Here is a 22,136-nt window from a genome sequence, read left to right as displayed (position 1 = left end):
GATCTGTACTCAGGAGGATTCCCAGAATTGCAGCAAATCTCAACTCTTTAAAACTTGCTTCTTTGGTTTTGCCAGAAGAGGGACTAGGATAGACTATTGCACTTAGAGGAATTGAGGGTAGCCTCTCCTTAGCGCCTAGATGACACCAGATAGGTAGCAGGCCTTTTGTCCCCACAGAAGAACGGAGGACACAGCAACATCAAAGATAAGCTCTGTCGGAGCTCCAAGTATGTATAAATGCACAACTTCAGTAGACCTCTGCCACAGGTACTTCTATCTATCCACATTAGAATGCAACTACAGCCTGCTACAAAATTCCGGTGTAGATGGACACATAACGGGTCTCTTACTCCCGCCCACAATCGGGACCACCCACCCACATGCCTGATTGGGTTTCTTAACAGAGCCTAGCCAATTCCTAATCTTGGCTATATGCACACATGTATTCTAAACCTCCATGATAATTTCCCATACTCCGGACTGCACTCCGAGGGCATTCACACCACAAGCCTGTTGAGATTATAGTCATGTTAAAAAAAGCTATATCAATGACTTATAATTACAACTACATTTAACCGTTCCTTATCTCTCACAGTGTGGCCTATTCAGCATGGCCACCTCTTACTCAGATCCCCTTCTCCTGCTCTTCCCACTGCTACAGCACTAACTCTATGGACCGCCGTCTCAACTCACCCACAACCTATTGGATAAGCTGCCTTTTAAATTGTGTTTTGGTTCCCAATTACTCCAATCAGAGTGCTGATTGGTAGGTCAGTTTCCCTATGAGCCAGAGATAACGCGATTAATATAGGATAAATATTTCCAGCTCCTCCATGTGTGTGCACCTTAACACACCTTGTAATCAGATGCTGACAGGAATTCCCCTTTTGGTGCCTTTGACATCGTCCCCTGAATAATTTTGAAAATGTACTTTCATTCCAAGCTAAGATTACAAAAGTGCTTTCCATTTCTCACTTAATCTATCTGACATCTGGTAGATGTGCTCAGTGAAAAGTCTATTCAGTATGAAGGTAAAATGTAGCTTTATCCAGCTGTCAATAAACGTGAATCCGTTGGGTCTCTACTTCCTGTCCATCTTACACCATGCTTCTTTCAGGGTTCACTCCTATTCCTAGGAGGAAAGGGCCTCTCCTTGGATATTTCACATGTATATTTGATGGAAAAGAAATAAATCAATTTTAGTTCAGACACTGGTTTTTGTTTTGAATGAGTTGCAAAAATACTGAGTTGGCATATTATATGAAGGTATTTATAAAAAAACAATAATTCTCCATAAATGGCATAAAAAGCATTGTAATGGCATACCGTGACGAGATGCTTATTTTCGACCAGACCCATATCGGTCTTCAGCATTCCTTAGATGCCCTAAATCAGTACGCGAAAGAAAATCACATGGTGATAAAGGAGACCAAAACAAAAATAATGTGTCTGAAGGACTTCCAGAACAACTCAAAGACCCCACAGTGGCATCTGGATAGTTCAATCGTGGACACTGTCAAGGAAGTTCTCTACTTGGGCTTCCCCATATGGTCTACCCCATCGGCCTCTAAATATGAAGACCATGTTTTTACAAAGATTTGGAGGAGATGGGCAGCCATAAAATCATATGTGGAACTCGGGGGTGGCAGTAACGTCAAAGGGTTAATATAAATTTATAAAACAAGCATATGTCCCGCCATTTTGTATGCACTTGAGATCCTGTCAACCCGGGAAATTTGCTGGCTCAATAAATTGGAGGCCAAACTCCTTCGCTTCATTATGAATATGCCGAGAGGTGTCCCAGTGGAGGCTCTGCGTTCGGAGTATAGCCTGCAGCCCTCATCTTCAAGCTGCGCATTTGAATGGATATTGCTTTATCTTAAAATGGACAAAATGGCACTGGGTACAAACCACCTACTTCAATTGCTGGGCAAACACTAAAGTCGTCCTAATAACTTCGTTAAAGACCTCCATACCTTTACGGAAGACCTGCTGTCGAAACAAGGCCTTACCATGGACATAATACGTGAGCGACCAGCCTGTCTATAATTAATAAAAAGGAAGATGGCAGAGTCAGACATGGTTAAGGAAATAGACAGATTGAGCAGCCTTAGTAGATATAGAGAATATTCTCAGCAGGCTTTTAAGAAGGGTCAACCTCGAAGTTACTTATTGAAACTGTCCAACCCGGCCCTCAGAACATTTACAATGCAACTCAGGTTCAATATACTAGAAACAAAAAATATTGGAACACAGGGGCCATAACTCAACAAGACGACATGTGCAGGCATTGTGCTAGGGAAGTAGAGACCAGAAGACACTTATTGAGGGCTTGCACAGCTTTGAACGTACTGTATAGCAAGGATACAGGGGATTTAAGAGAACATAAGCAGGGACCAATTTTGGGCAGCCTTAATACGCAGTGACTCCATTGTAGTCAACGCAGCGGCCTTTAACATATGGAAACATGCAACTCTTGACAACCAGATTGTATGATTGCATGTTTTGAACATAAGAACATTTCATCTGTATACTTATTATCGTGATGTTTGATGATCTATTTTAATGATTTGGATCGATAAATATGATTTTGTATTTTTACATTAAATGTGCAAAAGTTTGTTCTTAACTGAATATAAACTAAAGGCACAATAAAAAATAAAAAAAAATGATAACTCTCCATGTTCTGTTAACCATCTGAATTAAAACTAAATGCATTTTAGGCTGAAGCACCTTCTTACAAAACATATCCACCATTTATTAATCCATTCTTTACGATAAAATACTTTACAAGGGGTGCAATTTTATTTACTCTCCTAAAACATTTCTGTTTGTACATGATCTACTTAAAAATGTAATGCTGCACAAAAAGGTGTCCTGTCATGTACTGTCTCCACAGTATACAGGTAGAGTTAACCAGAATCATACGGTCATCGCTAAACCTTTGAGGAGGTTATACAACAAAAGGACTTAGAGGCTCCATTGATTGTGCCTGCACTTTCCTTCTCAACATGCTCGCAGGTCTAGTCTTTTGTCCCTCTTCCATTCTTATCCCGGAAGTCCTCACACATTGTGTGTTGCAACCCATCTTCTGACTTTCCGGGTAAGACGCTATGGACAGAGCCACCTCTGCATTCTGTCCTTTGCTTGTTTCTTTTTGTTCTCTGCCGTCTCCCGCTCCTTGCAATTAGTTTCCGTGCTGCCTGCCTTGCGACGCACTACGGCACTCCTGTCCCTCATTGCCAACTTTGCTTTCATGGCAGTTCATTATTCTCCTTACTCTTCTTTTTGTCCTCTCTCATGCAGTTGGTGACTCAGTTCACCCACTCCCCTGCATGCTGCTTCTTATCCTTCTACTGTGGTTCTCCCTCCTACACTCTGCGGCTGCACTGTAGCCCCTGTTCCCTGCCATATCACTCAACTCGCACGGCTGGGTATCTCAGCTTCTCTTCTATACTTGTGTCCCGTTCAAGGTACTTGTTTTCCCCTTCTTATTGCCGATACCCCGCTTTGTGGCATCACTAGACATCTACTGGAACTACAGTGCCTCCTTTCATTTTTGCTGTAAGGGCTCATTTCCCTATATTCAGACTCAACTAAGTACAGAACATCGTCCTCCTCTCCACTCTGGACCCCATCTGGCTAAAGGTATTTTTTTTTGCCTTCAGGCTTTCCCCTTTTGACTTGGTCATCTCAGGTGGGGGTCTATTGCCTTGACTGTGGGCTCAGCAGGCATAGTGGCTTCCTCTCGAGATAGTCCTTACCGCTTCAAGGATCGACGATCTACGCGTAAGAAGGGAAGCACCCCGTCACCGGACGACAGCGAGGAAGAATCAGGTGAGGACATTTCACCTATTGCTGGCACATGCTTAGTGCATGGGTCTCAATAAAAAAATTAATGTAGGCCTCTCTTTGTGCCTATAATATAGGTTTTGGGACTTCAAACTTAAAATTTTAAAGTGCTCCTTCTATTTCTAGATTTTGTGTAATCAAAAATAGAATTTCTCAAAATTCTTCCCCTGTATTTCACTAGGAATTCTGAAATGCCTTTTTTCTCACAAGGATCTGACCAAATGCTTTCCAAAATCCTTTGACTAGCATGTGCGTGCTTCTAAAAAAATAAAAATAAAAGTTCTTCAGTTACAAGCAGCTACCATATTTTGCTTGCTTGTTTCAGCTATGCTTCTCCCATCTTCAGGGATTATCCCTCTGCTCTGCCTACAGCCCTCAACCTCCTTCAGTTGTTTGAAGGCTGCTCTCTCAAGCTAATCGTATACCCCTTTTATACTGTTTTTGAGGCTAATTAAATGTAATCACAAGTGCGATTTCATAAGTCTTACATTATATCATATCACCACACATTCACGTGGTCTCAGCAGCTTGTCTCCTTTTGGTTATCTTGTTTTAAAAAAGTTCCTATATAATTGGGCACTTGTCCTTCCTCATCTATATCGCCCATTGTCTATGTTCGATGTACTTGGCCTAATGGCTTTATGAAATTAGAGAACAACACTTTAACCTGTTTTTTCCTGCTTTTGCGTCAGCAAATTACAAAGTAACCCTTTAGGCCTTTCAATTTTTGGAAGATAAATGAAGGCCTATTATTTGACTAAGGCCTTTCGCCATAAATCACACCATAGTATATGTATCTAATATATCTAATATTCTCAATAACCAAGCTTTTTCTAAGCGCTTTAGAAAGGTGTATATGTGTGCATGCATTAAATGCATGGGTATTTGGGGCCTTGTGTTGGCACAATAGTATTTATGTATGTACCTGTAGTGAATGCCCAACCTTAGAATACTACCATCTATAGAAACCCTACTGTTCTAACCTTGCTCTCGACAATCTGTACATAAGAGTACTCGCACCAAGTACCACAGGTATGCTGTACACAATTCCTGGTCACCCTTAAAAGCCAGTGTAGGGTGGCTGAGAGGAAAGGATGGCATCTTGTACATCCTCTGAAAAAGGTTCATAGTCATTTTTTCGAAAACAAAATGTCGAAAGTCATTTTTCGAGAAAAAAAATGTAAAAAAAAAAGTCGAATTTCTTTTTCAATACGTTTTTTTTCGAAATGGGGGCGTTACCCCCCACCCCCTTTTTCTATTTTTTTTATTTATTTTACCCCTTTTTGTTTTTATTCCCGGACCCCAAAATAAATAATTTTTAAAAAACGAATTCGACTTTTATGATATTTTCTTTCCGACATTATTGCCTTTCGACATTATATTTTCGAAAAAATGACTGCACACCTCTGAAAAACTGGCCTTCGGCCTACTCCAAAGGCAATACCGGCTCTCTGACTGCACTAAGAAGAGAACCCACATCCAAGCCTGCGTCATCTAACAACTCGGCTGAACTCTTTAAAATCTGCAAGGAGCTGGCCAGTCCTGCTGCAGTCTACCTCTCCGGTATGGCCCTGGCTTCTTATTTCATCTATAAAATCCATGTCATCCTGTCCACCCTCTCGTCCTCTTCTCCTCTTCTCTCTCCGCTACCTCTGGCACCCCTGCGGCCGCCTCTCCTCCCTCTTTCTCTTCCTTTCCTCTGTTTTCCCCATATGAGATTTCTAGACAAGTCCGATCTATGAAAGTCTCCTCAAAACCGGTTCTTCTCCATTCTTTCAAAACTATCAAGGACCATTTTGACACCCTCACTCCTGCCCTGGCCGACTTCTGCAATCACTCTTTTGCCACAGGTGCCTTTCCCTCCCCCTCCAGCTGAAGCACTCTCTTGTGCATCCTAGAAATCCTCAGCTGACTCCCCCTGCCCGGCTAACTATCGTCCGATCGCTATCACTCCTTTCCTGGGCAAACTCCTTGAAAAGCTGGCCATCTCCCAACTTAACCACCACACTGACTGTTGGATGTCTCCAGGACCAAGAGTCTGGTTTCAGAGCAGCCAGAAGCACAGAAACTGCTCTCCTGTACATCCGTGATGACCAGCTCTCTAACCTGGATTCTAATTTCCCCATCTTCCTTCATCTTACTCGATATCGCTTCTGCCTTTGACACGGTCAACCATGTCATCCTGCTCAACCGCCTGTTTGATAACCTGGGTGTCACCGATCAGGCCCTGGCCAGGCCGACACTTTCCTCTCCAACCAGCCCTCCCAGGTCCAACTTGGGTCCTTTCTTTCCTCTCTCTCACTCACTCTCTACCTGTGGTGTCCCCCAGGGGGTCTAACCTCTCACCCTGTCTTTTCAACCAATACCTGGCACCTCTCGCTCACCGCATTGCTGCTCTTTGCTCCAATTTTTAGTGCTATGTGGACGCTCTGCTCGTTTTCAGGCTGCCCTCTGCCACCTCTTCTCTGTCTGCCACCTAGGAGTGGTGTGCGCCAACAACCTCTGCCTTAATGCCAGCAAGATGGATATCCTCCTCATCGGCACACCTGCACCTTCCTTTCCTGTCACTCTCTGGCCGGCCTTCCTTGGCCTTCTTCCTGCTCCCACCTGTGAGGCTAAGAACCTCAGGTTCATCTTCGATTCCACACTTTCCTTTTCCCCCTCACATATATGACATTTCTAAGAAGTAAAGCTACCAACTGTACCTCCTCAGAGGCATTCTTACTTTCCTCACCTTCCCCCAGAAGCTCACTGTCTCTAGAGCTCTGGTTCTTTCTAGGCTGAATTACTGCAACAGCCTCTTTCTAAATCTGCCTACTTCTACTCTCTGCCTCCTGCAACTCATCCAGAACAGGACTGCAATACTTGTCCTTGGAATCAAGCCCAGGGATCACATTTTTCCAGCCCTGAAATCTCTTAATTGGCTCCCTGTGGCTGCAAGGATTAAGTTCAAGAGCCTCTGCATTGTCCACAATGCCTTTTGGGGCCTAGGTACACAATACCTTCAACTCTACCTTCGGAAATACCTTCCTACTGAAACTTTTCGGTCCTCTACCTCTAATCCCTCAGGTTCACTCACTTCTCCAAGCAACAAGTTGGTGGCAGATCCATTTCTTCGGCTGGGGCCTCCTTCTGGAACAGCCTCCCTGCCTCTCTGAGACTTGAGGAGAACCATATTCGGTTCCGGAAGCACCTCAAGACCTTCCTCTCCCTTGCTGATCTGTCTGTCACTGCACTGGGCACCTGGCTACCCTCTGAATTCGGGCCCATGTCCCTGCCCACCCAGATGTATACCCGCGCTGCCTCCTGGCAATCCCTGCACTTAGGTCGTATCTGTAAACCTACAGTCCCCTTACTGTAGTAAAGCAATGTCCATACTTGAATTAGGTTGCTTATAAGTAAGTTTACTTCCAGTTCTTCAGTTACATGTCACAGGACATAAAGACATAAGATAGATACTAAGATAGATCCTAAGATAGATCACTGGCACCCATCACCCAGGGAGGGAGGGACCAACTGACCCATAAACAGAACACTCAGCACAGCCTTCTCTCACTCATACATCAACATTCCACTTGGTACTTGCATGACATCACAGTACCAAGTGGCTAGCTCAGCTGGCTCAGGCAGTGCCTGAAGAGTGGGACATAACACATCTCCCTCCTTACCGAAACGTCTACAAAAACAATAAGCACTTTACATATAGGCAAGTCACATCACCATCCACCATACAGCTTCACCAGAAATCCCACAGCTATGCAATTCCAAACTTCACCTACATATCCAGGTCACCCTCAATACCAACAAAAATCACCTTCTGTCTTTCCCTGCCACGGATAAACTCTAGACTCTCACCCTAGACACATGCCAGCATATACACCAGGCTAAAGCTACCCTACAAATCAAACACTCGCTAACATAACATATATCCTTCCGCCCGCCCCTGCCACAGGCGAGCCTCCAGGCTGCCACCCTGAAGCATGGCTTGTGATCCTGGCGCAATACTAGACATCCAGGAAAACAACAGAATCACCATACCTATTGAGAGAATTCATAAAACCGCGAACCACTGCTGAAATATCACCACTATGCCTACATCACAAATATACAAACAAATCCAACAAAAGGACTAGGCCAGAAGAGCCCAACTCAACCACACCAAGATAAACAGATCCTACAACAACTCGAAGATACTGGCCAGGCATCTCCAAGACCACCAACAAAACAGTGGGTTGGACTAAACGCTTAACTCAATGGCAGCACTGACGCGTCCCATAATCCTGACCTTGGGGTACCTTGGCCTGGATTTACATATAGCACAAAAAGAAAACTACAAGGCAACTCTTCATCTTGGACAACATATTTCCGTTTAGCCAATGTTACCACCAGAGGGCGTCCCCAACCAGTACAACAGCTAATTCTAAGATAACAATCCCATCCTTGTCGCCATTGTAGTAAAGCAATGTCCATACTTGAGTTACGTTGCTTATAAGTACGTTTACTTCCAGTTCTTCAGTTACATGTCACAGTACATAAAGACATAAGATAGATACTAAGATAGATCCTAAGATAGATCACCGGCACCCATCACCCAGGGAGGGAGGGACAAACTGACCCATAAACAGAACACTCAGCACAGCTTTCTCTCACTCATACATCAACATTCCACTTGGTACTTGCATGAGTACCAAGTGGCTAGCTCAGCTGGCTCAGGCAGTGCCTGAAGAGTGTGACATAACACTTACTTGCACGTATTAGACTCCCATTGTCTGCGCTTAACTCTTGCACTTGCTGGCTGCACTACTGGTTGTTTGGATCCCGTGTTCAGCACTTTCCACTCCTCCTCTGCCCCTTGCACTTCCCCCTTCCCTCTCCCCTGCACTTGCACGTTCTCAATGTCACTGGGCCTAGTAAGATCATTGTCTTGTCCTCCCTTTTCTCGGCGCGCCCTGAAAGACTTGTGTATCGCCACACTATAAATAAAATATATCATGCAGTCAAGTTTAAGTTGGCCTCCCCTCTTGATCCTATTCCACTTTCTGTTATGAAAGTTATTATTCCTGACATTGCCACACTGCATATGGAGGCCATTAATCACTCTCTGGTCACTGGTTATATCCCACCTGTTTGGAAGCCGGCTTTGGCTATCCCCCTACTAAAAATAATAGAAAATCTCCTTGGACCCCCTTCTTCCAGCCAACTATGGTCCCATTTCACTTCTTCCTTTCTTGATGGCTCTGAGCTAGCCTGGTTTCATTTGTTTTTAGCCGATCGATCCCAGTGTCTGCCCCCTTTCAGGTCCGGCCCTATATCTGTTGACTATTCTTGTTAATGTCTACATGCAGCCATTGGCAAAACTCTTTCAGTCTTTTGGGCTCTGCTGTTACATCTATGCGGATGATACCCAGATTGTGGTTCCTTTCAATCTTCCCCCTTCTGAAGCCTCTGCCAATCTTAGAGACTCCTCTGATGGCTGTTGGATGAGTCAGAACTGGCATAAATTGAATGGCCAGAAGACAGTTCCTCACAGACTACCCCACCTTTACACACTAGAGGGTATCAGATGTGGTATTACAAAATTTCTATACAAAATTAAGCAATTGTCACTAGGTCAGGGAAATAATAAAACAATTTATTTAAACATACATGTTATGTAAAACAATCCGTGAACAACGGGCTAACACTTCATTACACCATTCTCAAATAAGTAGAAAAAATCCAGAAAAAAACCCAAACAGCATTGGAAAAGTTTACAAAGATACATGATAGCATTGATGATGCATGGCTTCCTATAAAGTGATGCTAGTAACATAGGTGGATATGCAAATCATGCGATTTGGGTTTTTTCTGGCTTTTTTCAAATTATTTGAGAATGGTGTAATGAAGTGTGATATTATTTCCCTGACCTAGTGACAATTGCTTAATTTTGCATAGCAATTTTGTAATACCACATCTGACCCCCTATAGGGTGTAAAAGTGGGGTAGTCTGAGGAACTGTTTTTCGTTCAATTTGTTTAAATCCCCGCATCTCACCTACCCCCGATTAAAAATAAAAAAGAGGGCCGCACCCCCTGCTCATTTAGTTAATTGCATAAATTGAATGGCAACAACACAGAGGTCCTGGTAGTTGGTGGCACTTCGACAACTTCCGTCAGGGCACCTGAGTGTTGCCTCCCTCTCTAGATTCTTTAACTAGATCTGTTCCTGTAGTTAAGGACTTGTGAGTTAAGATCTCAGCCACCTTTTCTACGGACATGCAAGTGAACTCAGTATGTCAAGCAGGCTATTTCCATTGCTGCCCTCCTGCCTGCTTGCCCCTGTGGTTGCTGCTTTTTTTTTTTTGGAACCGTAGACTACTGCAACTCTCTTTTCCTGTCTCAGCCCGCTTGTATTCGCCATCGTCTCCAAGTACAGAACACCACAGCGAGAGTGGTTACAGGCATTTCTGGGCAGGGACCACCTTCATTGGCTTCCGGTTGGACGCTGCATAGAGTAAGTCCCTCTGCATTGGGATCTGGCCTTTAACGTTCATGGTGCCGAATTTCTACAGCAGAAGTTCTGTCACTATATCCACCTTCTGCATCAACATTTTGATCCAGGCCCCTAGGCTCCATCGGACTAGGTTGGTTGGCTGTTGAGTTTTGGAATAAGCTTCCCTGCTCTCTTGGCGCCATTGATAATCATCTTTTTCGGCATCTTAAAACTTGTTTTTAAGTTCTTTATCTGGACTTTGTTGTTAGTCTCCCCTGCAGTACCATGATGCCTTTGGGTGATAGTGCGCTTTACAAATGAAGTTAACCCAAATATAGTTAACCTAAACATAACAAATGTACATCAATAAACAGAATACTAGACAGAAAGAGTAAGGGATCATTTTATTAGCATTATTTTGTTTTAGATCCGATACCTGCTTGTCTTTCAATGGCGAATCTTCCATTTGTTGAATTGGAGACGCAATTGCAGTCTGGAAAAAGGGTTACATTTTCAGATGCATCAATTTCCTGAACAGTTTGATTTATTTAAAAAATCGTTTAAAAAAAAAAAGATACGCATCAAAACTTTAGTATTAGTAAAATCAAATTCTACCATATCCTTCGATAATGCAAGTAGATGTGCATATTAGTAAGTACAAAGAACTATTGGCAGCATCAATATATTTGTTTGTATGGTACATTTTTACAATAAAATGTTGCTAAACTGGAGTAAAAGAACATACAAAAAGCACAAGCAGCTAACTAAACAAATATCAACTCTAAACGGAAACAAGCCATAAAGATTCAAAAAGAAATGCAACTGACCACCCAGTTCAACACTGCAAGAAAGGCATGCATGAGTGTGCAATGAATCAGTTTTAGCTGAGAAGGGGCGGGGGGGTGCAGTGCCATAGAAAAAGATTTGAACATGTTTAACCGGTTCCAATCAATGAGATAAAAGGAATGCCTGTGAAATGTCCACAATGAAAGTGGATACCACACACTGCACTTAAACCGCTACAATCTGCAAAGCCAATACCCACCCGCATCCACAACCCATGCTTCACCCCAACTGAACCCCTCAGACATGCCCCCCAATCAAACCATCATGCAGCCTATTCACACCCCAACCCTTAATACCACACCCACATTTTTTTTAAAAAAAAGTTTCTTTATTGGTTTTTTCCAGCAAAACAAACCAACCATGAGACCGAGCACCAATCGTACTGTGAAAACTGCACCCTTCCCACCCTCTCCTCCCCTCCCCCCCCCACCCATTGTGTTGAAGAGTCATTGTGCCAAAGGTTGTCATCTAGGTGGCGCCGCTACTGGGGCTTCGGCGTTGTGTGTCGGGCTGGTATTTGAGTCCTGCGTTGGTTCCGATTGTTGTGAGTCAGAAAGTGTCGGTCGTTGAAAGCAGGTATGTGATGTATGGCCCCCATATGTCCGGAGGGCGTGCATGTAATGGCATAGTCTTGATGAAGTCAGTTTCTACATCTTGACTAAAAGTTACGTCTTTCAGCCACTGCTGTAAGTTTGGAGGGGGTCCTCTACCCCATGTGTAGGCGATTCTTCTTCGCGCCAGGATCAGCAGTTGATCTGTCAGCCTTCCAACTGAAATCGGTAGCGATTGAGTCAGGCCTAGTAGCACTGTTTTTGGCTCGGGGACAAGCTCTGTTTCGATTACTGCTGAGATTTTTATTTTGAGTACTGCTCTTCAGAAGGTGGCTACTGGAGGATAGGACCATGCCAGGTGAAGGAGTCAGCTATGGGTGCCCCACATCGGTTGCATTCTGCTGAAATAGAGTCCATTTGGGAATGCAGTTTCGCCGGTGTGTGGTATGTTTGGTGGAGAAAGTTGAAGTGGATCAGTTTGAACCTCGCATTGATCGCTACTCTGAGTGAGTTTTAGGATGTAGGCCCATTCTTCATCTGGAATCTAGTGTTTTTCCCCCTCTCCTTTTGGCTCTTGCGACGGGTGGGTTCACTTCGTCGAATAGGCCTTTGTAGATGTTAGTTACCAGGCGCCCTTCTCCCTGGGCTTGGATTGCGTAGTGGAATAGTGGCCAGATGGTTGTGGAGGGAAACTCGGGATTACTGCCTGAAGCGAGTGTCGTAGTCTGTAGTATATGAACGTGTCGAGGGCATTGTTGCCTCCTCTTTTTCGAGCTTGTTGTGCCGTCATGAAGGTCCCCGCTGGAAAGAGGTCGTCCATGGAGTGCACCTGTTGCTTTTCTGTCCAGAGCAGTAAGACTTTTTCGGTTGTGATGGGAATTCCAGGAATATGCTTAACTGGCAGAAGAGGGGAGTATCTGGCCGAGATGTCGTTTTCCTTGGCAATTTTCCTCCAGATTGAATATGTGGTGGCGACTGGATTCATTTCGGATAAGGTGACTGGAAACTGCCCAAAGATTATGGATCGGAGGAGGTGCGGCGTCGCCAGTGCTCTCTCTATCTGGACATGCGGTCTTATGAACTGCGTTGCGTACCATTGGCTAAGGTATTGGGCCTGGGCTCCCCAATAGTAGCGCTCCAGGTCTGGGAAGGCCAGTCCACCTTGCCGTGTCGGTAGGGTTAGCGTGGAGTAGGCGACCCTTGCTACCCCGCCGGCCCAGACGAGATCAAGGACCATACTCTTTATGCATTGAATAAGTTTCTGTGTGAGGAGCAGAGGGATGTTTGAGAAGAGGTACAGCAGTTTTGGTAAAATGATCATCTTTACAATTGATACCCTGCCCCAGAGGTTGAGTGGTAGGGACCTCCACCTCTCAATTTTGGCTTGGAGGATGTCTATGGTGGTTTCGTAATGGTCATGAATGATCTCCTCTCTCAGACGGGACATGTAGATGCTGAGATACCTTACATGTGTGTGTTGCCACTGGAAGCCAAAGTCGTCAGCAAATTCAGTGGTGGCGGCGGCGAGTGGGAAGATGACCGATTTGCTGTTATTGATTTTCAGCCCTGAGAAGCGAACAAACTGTATTACTGCTCTCATTGCTGGGTTTAGGTTTTCATCTACGTTCTGTAGAAACAGTGCTATGTTGTCTGCGTAAAGTGAGATGACCATCTTGTGTGGGCCGAAAGAGAGGCCTCTGTGAAGGTGTCGCATACGCATGTCGGAAGCTAGGGGCTCCATTACTGAAGTGAACAGAAGTGCCGAGAGTGGACATCCCTGTCTTGTTCCTCTTCTCAAGTGGGTATCGGCAGAGCAGTGGCCGCCTAACGTGATGTTGGAGATTGGTTTTTTGTAGAGTAGGGAGATCATTTGCAAAAAACGCTTACCCAGCCCCATCCTTTCCAGAACTGTGAACAGAAAGGGCCATTCGACCGAGTCGAAAGCCTTCTCAGCATATAATAGTACTGCCACGGCCTGACGGTCTGGTTCCAAGGCTTCCATTGCTCCGAACATCCTTCTTATCCCGTATGATGTGTTCCTCTCAGGGACAAAACCCGCCTGGTCAGCCAACACCATGACGGGCATGAGGGGCAACAGCCTCCTGGTTAGGACTTTTGCAAAGATTTTGTTGTCCAAATTTATTAGCGAGATTGGCCTGTATGAGCCGCATTCCATTGGATCTTTGCCGAGCTTGTGCAAGAGGATTATGTTGGCCCTGTATAATGTTGGTGGTAGCTGGTCATTGGTCAGGGCCTCGTCATAGACCTGGTGGAGTAGCAGGGCAAGGAGGTCTGCGAAGCGTTTATAGAATTCGTCAGACAGGCCATCTGGACCTGGTGCTTTAGAATTGGGTAATTCCTTGATGACTTTGAGGATCTCCTCAATGGTAATGGGGGCGTTTAATGGTTCTCTGAGCTCTGGGTCGACCCAGTAAAGTTCTATTTCATCTAGGTATCGTGTCAGCTCTGTTTGGTCGGCGGAGTAGTTTGAGTCGTACAGGTCCTGGTAGAATCTGCGAACATTTCAATGATGTCAATTGTTGAATGGACGGTGTTGCCTGTTGGGTCTCTCACTGAATCTATCGGTAGCTATGAGCCTCGCGAGGAGAGCTCCGGGTTGCTGTCCCTCACCGTATTGCCGAATTTTACGGTGTCTGCCTAGAAATTTTATTTCCCCTTCAGCTGCGTCTCGGAACACTTCTAATTCTTTCTTAATTGCTGCTAGCGATTGTGGAGTATTGTTTATCAGGAGAGCGCCTTCAAGGTCCTTGTGTTTTGTTTTGCTGGTGTTCAACTCCCTTTGCAGTAGTTTTAATATTCTGCATTCTTTCGTCATGCAGACCCCTCTGGTAAAACATTTTAGAGTCTCCCACAGAGTCCCGGCTGAGGGCACTGTTCCTAGGTTGGAGTTGAGGAATTGTTCTAGTTCACTTCGGAGTTCTTCCGCAAAGACTGTCTTGCAACGCTCGTGGCTTGAATCTCCAATGAGGTTGAGGTTTGGCTGCTTGTGTGGTGTTGCAAACTAGAGACACCATGGAGTGGTCTGACAGGGTTCTCGGTAGGATGCAGCAATCATCCCATTGTAGGCGGCTATGGCAGGACACAAGGAGATAGTCTATTCTCAAACTGGTTCTGTGAACCCAGGAGTGGAAGGTGAAGTCACTGGTGTTTGGGTTCTGGTGTCTCCAAATATCAATGAGGTCGTAGGCTTTGCAGATTTCAGTGATTTGTAGGGACGCCTTGGATGGGGGTCGCTGTTAGGTTATGAGATTTATCTTTAGCTGGGTTCAGGGTTGTGTTGAGGTTGTCACCTCATATGATCGATGACCGACTGACCGTGCTCAGCTGGGTCATTACCCAGTCGAAATTATTGGGACCGTCGGTGTTCGGGCCATATGAATTCACGAAGGTGATTTCTTCTCCGTCAATCGTTCCTTGTATCTTAAGCGACCTGTCTGCCGTGTCCTTTTTTTGAGCGATTAGTTTGAAATTGATTGCCTTGTTGATTATTATGGCCAGTCCCCTGGCGTAGGATGAGAAAGAAGCGAAGTAGCGGTGACATCCCCAGTCTTTGGCCCAGAGGTGTTCGGACGTTGGACATAGATGTGTTTCTTGGATGAACGCTATGTCAATTTTGTGCCGGCGTAGGTATCGAGTCATCTTCCTCACTTTCGCTAGTTGGTTCCCACCTTTAATGTTCCATGTAGCTACGGTGACGGCGCCATGTTTTTAATTCTTTGCTCGTGCGGATCATGGCATTTAGCTACTAACGGGCGGGGGTGGTGGGCTCTGTCGGGTTGATTTTATTTGTGGTGTGCTCACGAGCGAGCAACCCCCACCTGGCTCGTCGTGGATCCCCCTTTTTTTAACTTGTAACTCGAAAACTTGAACAATGCTGTGCTAGGGGCGCTTGGATCTTCCCAAGTCGCGCGGCCTTGAGGGCGTTTTACCCTCAACTTCGTGTCCCGGCAGCGTTGATTGTCGCAGTGTACCACGTTCTTTTGCTTCAGTCCATCTATGGTGGATTCCTCTGGGCCCTTTCTCTTTGAGCTCGTGCCTGGTTATTCTCTGGTGGTCGACAGCCCGCCCGCTCCAAGTACACATTTGCCTCTTCGGGTGTTTGGAAAAACTGGGTTCTTCCCTGGTGTTGTATTCTCAGTCGGGCTGGGAACAGCATCGAGTATGTATCTGGTTCGTGCAGAGTCTCTGTTTAATGTTTGTGAAAGACCTCCTTTGTGCCTGGACGGCTGGGGAGAAGTCTGGATAAAAAAGTGGACGGTATCGCCGTCGTGCTGCAGCTCGCCTTTCTCTCTGGCCATTTGGAGTATCGCATCTCTGTCCTTGCAATTGAGTAAATTTGCAATTATTGGACGAGAGGGGGCTCCGGGAGCAGGTCTTAGCGTTGGTATTCCCCGATGACGAATCAGGGCGAGAGAGTTTCCTGACCGAAGAGGGATTTTCACATTTCTTTAACGTGGTCTTCCATTTTGCCTTGTAGTTGTTTCTCTCTTACTCCTACTATCCGGATGTTGTTCCTTCTGGAGCGCCCTTCGAGATCTTCATTTTTTGCATTAATTATTTTCATTTGGGCCTCGAGGGACGACACCTTGGTATTTAAAGATGATACCCCATCGTCCAAAGTGGAGATCCGTTGCTCTGCTTCATCTAGACGCTCATTGTGGGTGTCTAGCCGATGTTGGACTTGATCGACTTTGGACGAGAGGCCGTCCAGCTTACTATCTAAGTTACTGATACCGGATTTCAGTTCCAGGAGCAGTGCTCTGATGTCAAGGGACTGGGTAGCATCGTTCTCTTGGTTTAGTATACGTGGCGGGGACTCTGGTTTGTTGCTGTGTCTTGGGGTTTTTGCCGAGGTTCCAGCTTCGAAGTTCAGTTTGCGCTGTTTGTCGGTTTTCCCCATTGCGGGTACAGATGGGCAGCGTCGTTGGTTGCCTGATTGAAGGGTTTGTATGGCGGCCGAGGCGGGGGTTTCTTGTGCCCCTGTGGGGGGTTTTGCGAGATGTTTTGCTCAACTGTAGGGTTGGCCTGTGCCGGACACTGTGCCTGCCATATGCGTTCTAGTTGGTGCCCGGGACGGTAGATTATTGGCCGACCAAGCCAGTCAGGTCCCAGGATAGTTGGTTCAGTTCGAAGTCCTATGGCCCCTGCAGACTGGCTGTGGTAGTGTCACTGTGCCGCCAAAGTGGGGCCTCTTGCTAGATAGCGCCAAGTGGATTGTTGGGCGCAGCCCGAAGGGGCACAGTCACAAACCCCTCTCACCCCCCCGAGGGTGGTCGCGAGCTGCGACAAGTGTGGTTCTTTGCTTTGAGTGCTCTTCGCTCGAGCCGCCTCCCCCCTAGCGTGCGCCGTACCTGGTGAGGCCTAGCCCGTGTTCTACTCCCTTGTGTTGGCCCCGTCTCCCGGCCGTCGCCACGCCGTCAGGATGTAGCTGCGTGGGTCACCGGCAGGAGTCCGTGGAGCTGCAAGGTTCTGCCGGGATGTTGCTTCTCTGCCGCAGGGATGGCGCTGGACCGCTCGAGCCTCTCCGGGCCCACGCCCTGATCTCCGGAGGTCGACAATACCTTTTATGCTGGACGGGGGGCCTGGTGGACCCGGCTGCTGCTGAGGGGATAGAGCTGAGGGGGGCACCTGTAGTGCCGGCGTCCCGGGCGTCGGTCCACTCCGTTCCCCCGCCGACACTCTCCCGCAGCTCTCGAGACGCCCCAGCCACCTGGGAACGCCGCGAAGCAGGGTCTAGGCGGCCAGGGTCTTCGGATCCGGCTTCTGCACGGCTGATTTTCTTCCCTGTACACTGACTGGAGCGTTGGTGGTTGTTTTAGGGAGTTATACTGCCGGAATAAACCAGGTTAATAAGGATTTTAATAGGCCGCAGCCATCTTGGTCGGGTCTCTAGCGCCCTCTGCCACCACACCCACATCTTAATTCAAATCACCATTTAGATTGATCTGAAAAACCCCAATCAGACATGTGTGTAAAGCTACTCTTAAACACAAATCCAAGTCCCCAAAGGCCCCATCCATAGGCATTAAACAAACAAACAAACAAACAAAAAACAAAAAAAAAAGAGAGATCCCTCTGCACAGCCTCACCTCGACCCCTTCTTTACAGACTGATCCAGAATCCTTACACAATCTCCCCCCCCCCCCCCCCCCCACACCTGTCAAGCTCTCCTCTGGCCAACCCGAGCCTATAAAAGCAGTTTTCCCTTTCTGGACATGCCTTTCTCTAAAGCCCGGTTCACACACCTATTTACAACATAACGGCACCCACTTCAAAAAGAAAAGCCCACCAACACTGCCTCAGCAAAAGTCTTGTTCAATCTTTCAAAGTCCCATTTACAATCTTTTTATAAACTGAACCCAACCCCTTACCAAAGAAAATTCCTGAGGTACCCCACTCTGGAAGGTACACAATGCCACACTCTTACAGTGTCCAATCCTGTTGTACCCAATAGAAAGTACCATCTGTAAGACTGGAACCCCTCTAGCAAGGTCCAATACTGGTATCTCAAAGCGCCAACCAAAACGGCTCTTATAGGTTTCATTTTAATCGCACTTTACAAATGCCTCGTAGATGCACTAGGTTCACAGATCAATCCGCAGGCCACTTCATAGCTGCACAGGAACCAACTCCTAAATGTAACCAGGTTTAAAGGCCCCTCTCCACGAGAAATCTGCCATTCCACACAGGACAAATACACTCCCTGCCCATGGCCATAAGAAATATGTCCCTTCACATAGGGCAAAGCAGCCTCTTTTCAAAGAAAAGGGAACCAAAATCTGCCCCGCTCCAAAGAGCATACCTACACACTCTCCGTTGACCACAACAAATGGCCAACAACCCCTGTGTCGTACTAATCACACCAGTACACAGGCCCACATGTACTGTACTTTTCTGATAAGGACAAAGGCCCTCTAAAAAGACTGCATCACACCCACACCACCCCTTGCTGCAGCATAAAACCAATACCCCCTGTGCAGGGCAATCCCACCGCACTCACATTGCACTTGACAAAAATCATATCTCACCCCTCTGATGCACATGACAAATTACCACATTAAAACCCACTTCTGCAAACGACAAATTTCCCCTCTACACAGGAACACAATATTCCACCCTTCTGCACAGGACCATAAATATCCAGTCCCCCAAAACCCTTAACTATTGCCCATAAAAACCGAGACAAAAAACGTACCCCTCTACACAGGAACACACGTATATTGCACTCCTGTACCAGTTCCAAAACGTAATCTGGGTCAGGGAAAACGTGCCTGAAAATGTACTTGCCACTCTCTCCTCCTCGTTCTTGGATGAACACCAGTGTACGCCACGCTCCCCCTCGACACGCTTGCTCCAACTTCTGTTGTCCTGCTCATGCGATAACCCGTGCATTTGTCCATTTGTAATACCAACATTATATTTGCTAAATTTCCCATTCCTTCCCTTTCCCCTTAGTAAGGGCAGAATGAGACTAGTCTTCATTTTGGCAAAAAACGGCCGCAGATTTATTTTCACAACATCATCATTACAAACACTGCACATATTAGTGAAAATAGTTCTGAAGGTGCGGTGCCTGCTCCATGTCCAACAACCTGCTTCCCCCTTTCTTGCACAAAGTCCACAGTAGTCCCAACTGTCCCAACCCTTCGTGCCTAAGCCCTGCCTGCCCTTGCAGGTGTTCGTGGGCGGGGAGAGCGCCGTTTTTTCTGGGGGAAGCTGAGCCCTTACTGTTACCACCAGGCGCCCCTGCCGCTTCGGCTCCCAAGAGGCGTTGGTCTGAGAAGAGATAAGACCCTTCCGGCTTCCTCATGGCTCATTCGGAGTCTGTCTCTTGTGCTTGGTCGCCCAAACACTGCCACACCACAGGTGGGTTACCGTCCACTGTGGCTCTCCCCTTTTCCTTGTTCACAACTCCAGGAGCTTAGTGCACACATTCCAGAAAAAGAGCTCCATCCCCATCGCAGACAAATGCACACCATCCGTTAGATAATATTCTGGGTACTTCAAGTTGATCAAGCCATGTCTGATCTGTGGAAAACCTCTGCCCTTGCAGAATTTTGACATAGCGCAATTCAATTTCTTCCTTGATCTTTCCACTGCCGCGTGGTTCTCGGCCCCCCTCCATTCCCGTCTTGGAATTATTTCGGACCACACAATCTTAGTCTCCCCTACTCCTGCAACAAAAACATCTCCCTTAACAAAGCACCCCTCCCCATGCTTGTAAAGTCATTACCGCCCAGATGAATACCCAAGACCTCCGGCTTCTGCTGCTTACCCATCAACTTGCGAATTTGCCCTTGGAGCTGGGTCCATCTCTTCCCGGGCATCCTGTGCCACCATATCTTATACTCACCGGCCGTCAATCCCTCCTGTTTTTCCGTCCAGCTTGCCCCATCCCCTGACACAAAGGAATGCGCCCTACCACCCAGACGGACCTCCTCCTCCTCTGTGCTGCTAATAGATGGAAGGAGATGAGAAGGCAGCGGGTCAACACTACAATTTATCCAGTCTGATGTATCTCTTAAAATACCCAGAAGACCATCTCCCCAACAGCTGGATGTCATCAGACTCCAAGACCTCAGCTGCCGCGGAGGTGGCTGCCCCAATCCTAAAAGAACGTGTCCCGAACACCCCTTCTGACATCCCCATTCTTTTCAGTGCCATGTCCATTACCCTCCTAAACTGGAAGCGGCTCAATGCGGACCCATCCCTGTGCAGTAGCAGTGGGGATTCCTTGTCGGAGAGCGGCCTCTGTTGGAGGTAGTTTACCAAGGCCGCCACTGGGCAGACTGTACTCCGCTGGACGGCATGGAGTGTCACGGTGGCCCCTCTACCCCTCTGGTCGGTTTTTGACCTTCTTAGGCAAGTGTTAACCCAATCCTCCATCACCTGTACATCCCCTACTCTCAAGAACCGGTGCCCTTACCCTCCTTATTCTCAGGCACTAGCCCCCTCACCCTGAACACGCCAAAGAAGGCATTTGTGAATGCCGCGGAGAACACTCTCCGGATTATTGCGGCACACCACCTTCAAGCAATGAATCACCCCATGCAGTTTTACAATGTCAAAGGGCCGCCTTTCATCAGGCGTCTTCACCACCTGCTTTACCCAACCTTTCATGGCCGTTACAATGTAATGTTCCTTAGTGGGGTCAACTTTGCCATGCAGCTTCAAATAATACGCTATTGCTGCCAAGTGGTAAGCCATCCAGGCTCTAGTTCTGCCTGACCGCCAACAGCATCCCACAAAGGCACGCACCAGTGAATCTTTCTGCCCTTCAAACAGAAATTCTCTTTGAAATGCCAAGAACCGCTCCCAGCATGCCTGGTATCTTCTTGTCGTGCCAGGTGCTAGTGCTGTGTGTATCAGCGCACTTAGATCACCCCAATTACGCCCCACCAGTGATCCTTGAACGGAGTCATCACCTTGCCTGCTTCTGGACAATTACCCCAGAACTTTTCCCACTGTAAACGAGAGAGCGCGTCAGCGGCTACGTTCTTGACCCCTGGAATGTGCCAAGCCCTGACCTCGATGTTTAATGCAAGGACGCTCCTGGTGAGTTCCCTAAGCAGTCTGAACACCCTTGGATTGCTGGCTGTCCCCTGATTGATGATCTGTACCTCTGTACCACTGCCAGATTGTCAGACCATAATGACACATTTTTTTTTAACATTTCCCCCCCCCATTTTAAATGTAACCACAATCGAGCAACGTGAGATCCCTGGTGATCCCCTTCTGATGCCACTCTGATGGCCAGGCCTTACCACACCAATTGCTGCCCAAAATTGCCCCAAAACCGTGAGCCCCCGACAAATCCGTGAACAGCTTGAGCCTCTCACTGCTGGCCCACTTTTCCCGCCACAGCAACACCCCATTGAAATTATTCAAAAAATGTTCCCACATGCCGAGATCCTCCCTTACTTCGGGACCTATCGTACATGTTGGGAGGCATGCCGCAATCCCACTGTTTTGAGCTTGATACTTCTTGCAACACTTTCCTTAGGGACGACTTTCCCAGCAAAATTGAGATTGCCTGCCAGCGACTAAAGTTCCCTTAAGGTAGCCTTGCTCCTGCCCTTTAACCCCTTGATCGTCTCCTTCAACCTCTGTACCTTATCAGGAGGGAGCCCACACTCGCCCTTAACAGAGTCAATTTCAATCCCCACAAATGCCAAGGTTGTGGCAGGACCCTCCATCTTCCCCTCGTCTAGCGGGACCCCATGGCCTCCATCAACCCATCGAAAGCGCTCATGAGTGCCCTGCACTACCCGGTCCCTTCCTTGTCCATGAACAAAAAGTCATCCAAATAATACAAAACCCGGCCCGCATGCACCTTATCCTTCACTGCAAACTCCAAGAAGGTGCTGAATGCCTCAAAATATGTACACGAAATAG

General features: G+C 46.9%; 1 long non-coding RNA gene across 1 annotated transcript in view; it reads right to left on the bottom strand.

Moving 5' to 3' along the window:
- The window catches only part of LOC138549616 (uncharacterized), a 44,152-nt gene that overhangs the window by 19,063 nt on the left and 2,953 nt on the right, over positions 1-22,136 (bottom strand). The window contains exon 2 of the long non-coding RNA XR_011293399.1: positions 10,760-10,816. This is a non-coding gene — a long non-coding RNA (uncharacterized lncRNA). The remainder of the gene's footprint in view (positions 1-10,759; positions 10,817-22,136) is intronic.

This window comes from Ambystoma mexicanum, chromosome 1q (assembly GCF_040938575.1).
Source record: "Ambystoma mexicanum isolate Mex_15411 chromosome 1q, UKY_AmexF1_1, whole genome shotgun sequence".
Classification (NCBI taxonomy): domain Eukaryota; kingdom Metazoa; phylum Chordata; class Amphibia; order Caudata; family Ambystomatidae; genus Ambystoma; species Ambystoma mexicanum.
Note: the sequence above shows the minus strand (reverse complement) of the source record. Positions and strands in the feature narration are given on the sequence as shown.